The 6,067-nt window shown below is 45.3% G+C and overlaps 1 long non-coding RNA gene across 2 annotated transcripts in view; it reads right to left on the reverse strand.

Moving 5' to 3' along the window:
* Positions 1 to 6,067, reverse strand: part of LOC103222777 (uncharacterized) — a 57,021-nt gene that overhangs the window by 50,367 nt on the left and 587 nt on the right. The gene's annotated exons all lie outside the window — the stretch shown is intronic.

Genomic DNA, 6,067 nt, shown 5'->3' on the forward strand with positions numbered 1-6,067 from the left:
CTAACCACTTTTGTTTGGACGGTTTGCAGCTTGCAAAGCCACGTGCAGGTAGCGCCACCGTGTGTTCACTGAAGGGACCCACAAGGCTACGCAGGAGAGCAAATGAACGCCAGGACTCTCCCCAGCCAATGCGTGCCTAAGGGGGATTTCTCAGTATAACATGCTTGGCGCTTCTGTTTGGGGTGGCCCTGCCTGAGCCATTTGACAACTTACTTCAGTCGAACCTAATAAACTTCCAACTCTCATTTTCCAATTATTATTAAAATTTCAAAGCAGGTATGTGTAAAGTACCGGGTACTAGTAAACCGACTTTTTTCTCCATAAAAACATTTGAAAATCAGCAATTGGTCCATACAACTAGGCAGCGGTGTTGCATGAGTGGTTATTAAACTATTTTTTTTTTTTTTTTTTTTGAGACGGAGTCTCGCTCTGTCGCCCAGGCTGGAGTGCAGTGGCCGGATCTCAGCTCACTGCAAGCTCCGCCTCCCGGGTTTACGCCATTCTCCTGCCTCAGCCTCCCGAGTAGCTGGGACTACAGGCACCCGCCACCTCACCCGGCTAGTTTTTTGTATTTTTTTAGTAGAGACGGGGTTTCACCGGGTTAGCCAGGATGGTCTCGATCTCCTGACCTCGTGATCCGCCCGTCTCGGCCTCCCAAAGTGCTGGGATTACAGGCTTGAGCCACCGCGCCCGGCCGGTTATTAAACTATTACAAACTAAGGGACACTTTCTGGTCCATTGTAGTGGGCCAAGTATAGATTTGGAGTCACATGGGTCTGGGTTCAAGTCCCCATCTTCCCATTTACTGGCTGTGTGACTTTAGAAAAGGTACTTAGCTTCTGTAAGCTTCAGTCCTTATATGTGAGATGGGTTAACAACGGTGTTTCTAAAGCACTTTGTAGAGTTTCTGGCAAATGGTTACCAGGGGCCCTAGGGTTCAGTGGAGGTTTCAGGTGCCAGCCTCCATCAGGTGCCCGGGAGCTCAGGCAAGCTCCAGGCTGCTAATGCCACTCCCACTCCAGGCACCTTTGGCACCCATCTCCCCTCCGCCCCCCAGAAACTGGCCCTGCTGCGCTGGAAGCTATGCTATGGTTAGGGGATGCCAGTCTGCCTGGTCTTCAAGGGCTGGCACCTTTGGGTGTCACCCCATTCTCTTTCTCCTTTTCAAACATTCGCTCTCTTGCTTTGATTTTGAAATTCCATTGAAAATAAAACAAATTAATAATGATGGTTTTGTGAAAGGTTAGAGCATGAGAGGTTGAGAGAAATGTGGAGAAAGCCCAGCAAATAGAAGCAAATAACAAGTCAAAGAAAACACTAGAAAAGGCTGGCTGGGTACAGGGGGGTGCACTGGTGATCGCAGCACTTTGGGAGGCTGAGGCAAGAGGGTTGCTTGAGCCCAGAAGTTTGAGATCAGCCTGGGCAACATAGTGAGGCCTTGTCTCTACTAAAAATAATAAAAAATAGCCAGGTGTGGTGGCACATACCTACGGTCCCAGCTACTTGGGAAGTGGAGGTAGGAGGATTGCTTGAGGTTCGGAGTTTGAGGCTGCAGTAAGCCATGATTATGCCACTGCACTCCAGCCTGGGTGACAGAGTAAAGCCCTGTCCCTAAAAAAAGAAAGAAAGAATAATGGAAGGAAGGAAGGAAGGAAGGAAGGAAGGAAGGAAGGAAGGAAGGAAGGAAGGAAGGAAGGAAGGAAGGGAGGGAGGGAGGGAGGGAGGGAGGGAGGGAGGGAGGGAGGGAGGGAGGGAGGGAGGGAAAAAGAAAAGAAAAGAAATTACTTTGAAGAAGGGCCACAGCCAGACTTGAAAGAAAACACCTTCTGAGTGTCCAAATGCTTCTTCCTCTTCTTCCGTCACGACACAGAACTTTCCACCGAAATCGACTGGGTTCTGCTCTGGAAGTGACACTGTGCTAGGTTCTGAACACAGACAGCGGGTGCAGTCACAGACAATGGCGGCTCACAGACCACACCGTGGCTGTGGACAGGGAGACGAGGAGATGCGGTTGCCTCTGGGCGCTTTTTGGAGGCAAAGTCAACAGAATTTCCTATAGATTGTATGTGGTGTGGAGAGAAAGAGCAGAGGAGCATGATTCCAAGTGTTTGGCCAAGGAGAGGGTGAAGCTGCCATGAACCCACATGGCTGAGCCTGAAGGGAGAGCAGGTGTGGGAGTGTCAGGAGCTCAGATTTGAACAGGTTATGTGTGACATTTTAGATGTCTATGTGGAGCTGCTAAGCAGGCATTGGACACAGGAATCTGGAGAATGAATTCTCCATATTAATCTCATAAAGATTCAGTGGTGATTTTTAAAAGTCAGTGCATTCATTAATACTTAACCGGAAAAAAAAAATACAGATCATAATGGCTTCTATTAGTTTTATCGGAACAAAAGCCAAGAACAATCTTCTAAAATCCTATTCTGATGAAAGGAACTGTCAAACGATAGCAGACTTTTTTCCAAAGGTTTTTTGTAAATTTGTTATTTATAACGCAGAATATATTTTCCCAGAGAAATAATTTCATGATTCATGGCTAACTTCTTGGGCTAGGTCTCAGAAGTGTATCTCTTGTATAACATAACAGCATATTTGTGGGGGAAAAGAGTAAAATAACACTGTCAAGGTACTAGCAATTAAACAAACAAACAAAACTTAGTGATATAGGAGCTCTTATGCTTCCTTATTTATGATTCCTGATTTGAAATAGAGCTCATTTGACCAATCAAACCCTCTCTCCAAGAAACGACAAAGACCTTTTATTTGACTGGAACATTCAGCTGTGGGAGGCAGGTCCAAGAATTTTGCTTCCTGGCAGCAGACTAGGCTAGGGGAAGGAAGCAGGCTTGTGTAGACAAGGAACCTGGTGCGGCAGGCTCAAAGAACTCTCAGAGACTTAAGCCCACCATGAGAGAAGGAATGGGGTTTGCAAGCTCTATTTGAAGCCTCATTCACACTTTGATGTGATTCATTTTAGTCACATCCAAAACAAGTAGATCACTCGGGAATGCACATTTTTATTGAGGCGGAATAAAGAAAAAAGGGTTTCTAGAACTAGAGGAGGGGATTGGCTCAGATGGAGTCACTTGGGCCAGCAGCCAGCTAGTCTGTGTGTTGATGGTGTGGGTGAGGGAAGACATTAAATGCCTAAAGAGGCTTAGGAGAAGAGGCAAGAGGTAAGTTGAAGTCACAAAGACAACTTTGGCTGAGGTTCTGGTGGTAGCTGCTGTGATAACAAGAATTACGTTTATGGGTCACCAAGGCTTGAGTTACACTATCGAATCTAGCTTGGAAAACTACATGTCTTAGTCTACCATCATTTGGTCCATGCTTTGCATTCTCAGCTCTTCTAAGCGGGCTTCTCAGTTTAAATTCCCCTTGCTCAACTCCCACCTCAATTTTATTGTAGGAAGAGAAGCGGGGGGGGGAAGAAAGTGGGGACATTTGTATCACACCTTTACTGTGCCCATTCTCCCTCCTCTTCTCCCCTTTACTGTGAATGCAGGTTAGCACACACTTATCACGGCTTCCTTGGTCAAGGGTTCTTTGAAACATAGAACCCTTGAACACCAGTGGCTATTGATATAGCTCCAGTGACTGGAGGAACACCAGGGTTCTTGGTCTCATGCTGATAGGATTAACAACACGGACACGTGGAGTAGTTTTCAGGAGCAAAAAGTTTAACAGGCAAGAAAGAAGGAAAGAAGAAGAAAACAGTTCCCCCATACAGAGACAGAGATAGGGAGGATTCAAACAAAGAGAAAACCCAGTGTGCAGGGGAAAAGTGGTTGCTTATATTGGGATCCTGGAGGAGGTGGTGTCTGGCTTGTGTAGGGTCCAGGGGATTGGTCTGACCAGGTGTGTCATTTACACAGCTCTCAAAAAACCTGGCCCTCCCACCTTAGCCCTTTAATATGCAAATGCCAGTCACCGTGATGTTCTGAACACGTGGTGTTATCTGGAGGTGGCCACGACACTTGGTACACCTGATGCCAAGGAAGAGATGACAGGAATTGCCATGTTGAGTGAACCCAGTTTCTAATGGCTGATATTTGCATATCAAAACTTGTGGGACTGGCCCTTCAAACTGCCTTTTCTGTTAGAACAGAGATGGTTCAGGGGTTATTTCTTATAACAGGAAAATTTCCACTGAGAACTTTTACCCTTACTATGTGCCTAAAAAGTATTTCTTAATAACTGCTATATCACTATCATGGGTTTTTTTTCCCTCATTCTTTCTTTGTTGATGCCAAAATAAAATTAAGTTAAATATTGTATCCTCTCACAGATCACGAATGCAATGAGGGCAGGCATTGTCTCTTGCTCAACAATTGGGTCCTAGGTGTGTAGGCTTAATGTCTTGTGCAGAGTGGACATTCAGTAAATAATAATTCAATAATGAATGAATAAATAAGGGAGAATGTGGAGGAGGCTATAGGCTTTTGGTGTAGATCCTTTAGAAAACTTTCTGGGCACTTTCAATGGTTTTAGAGGGTGATGGCATTGGGTGGTTAATAAATCTAAATTCACTTGAAAACATAAGGCTTTCCACTGGTAACAGTCCTTTTACATTTAATCAGTCATCCCAAAGTTGTGGCGAATTGGAAGTCATGGCCACAGTATTTTACACTCCTCTATTTTCCTACCTCTTGAATCTGAACTTGCCTTATGACTTGTTTTCATCAATAAATTGTGGCAGAAGTAATGTGCAGTGGGCATCCAGGCCTTATGAAGCCTGAAGCTTCCACGTTCACTCTCTTGAAATTCTGCTGCCTTCCTGTAAGGAAGCTCAGGCTAGACAACCAAATGAAGAGGGGACTTGTGTGTGGGTACTAAATGAGAAAGGGAGGATAGACAGAAAAAGCCCAAAGCCAGTTCACCCGTTGTCACGAGAGAAAAGGCAAAATATTGATTGGCAATAGATTGTGTGGTGAGGCCAAAGGGAGGAGCTCTTCAAATTGTTATTTTCTATTCAATGAGAAGTGAGAGTTGGCAGGCAAGCAGAGATTGTGTAGGAGTTTTGAGAAGGAAGGTGTGAACAGCCCTCCTGTGGGTGAGTGGGTGAGTGATTTGACCACGGAAACGTGGGAGCGTTGCTCAGCAGCACCAAAGGTCGGCTTGATGTTTACGATCATTAAAATGAGTCATGTTAGCATGCTCGTTTGTTTTTTCCGGTCAAATTCACTTGCTCAAGAGGAGTTCCAGAGTAGGTGGAGAGTTGGGGTTTTTCCTGGCTGGGAGAAAGGAGGGAGAGGGAGCCAAGGCCGTTGAGAGTATACGCACTAAAATGATGGGATGTGAATTTATGCTGGGAAAAGAGGGAAGTGTAAGAGCAGAGGGATAGGGAAAGGTGAGGAATCTGATGAAGGTAAGTAATTACTGGCACTAAGAGGTATGAGCTGGAATGGAAAGGGAATGTAAAGTGAGCTGCTTGAAACTGACACTACGGAGGGCACACAGTTAGGAGTAAAGTCAATGGTGTGATACCAGGAACGTGTGGCTGCGCTGGTGTGGGAAAGATCACAGGAGATTGGAAGCTGAGAGGCTGTAAAGGCATTGCAGGAATCATCCATGTGGATATAGAAATCACCATGAATTATGAATGGAGCCAACTGTATTACTGGTTACTATTTTTACCAGACCACTGTACGCGACTTTAGATCCCTCAACTTCCCGTTTAGAGCACTTATCAGGGCTTGATATTAGAGCGATTATTTGCGCCGGGCACGGATTATTGGACAGTAATCAGGGCTTACAAGTCTGTTTCGTTTCTTGACCGACATACGATTAATACCCAAAAGGCAGAATGGATAGATAGATGAACACTATTCTATCTGTGATACAGAGAAACTTCAGATGTAATAAATTATAAGGCCAATTAACCCTACAAACAGGATCCACAGTTTCACATCAATGAAAAAGCAAGACTTCAAGAGGGCGGGAGTTTTTGTCTGCCGATTTTCCCTCGTCTAGCACAGTGCCTGGCACACATTTAGTGCTCTGCAAATACTGAATGAAAGAGTACGCCCCATCAGTATCTCACCGCGCCTGCGCTACATGCCCT

Source organism: Chlorocebus sabaeus, chromosome 18 (genome assembly GCF_047675955.1).
Source record: "Chlorocebus sabaeus isolate Y175 chromosome 18, mChlSab1.0.hap1, whole genome shotgun sequence".
Taxonomy (NCBI): domain Eukaryota; kingdom Metazoa; phylum Chordata; class Mammalia; order Primates; family Cercopithecidae; genus Chlorocebus; species Chlorocebus sabaeus.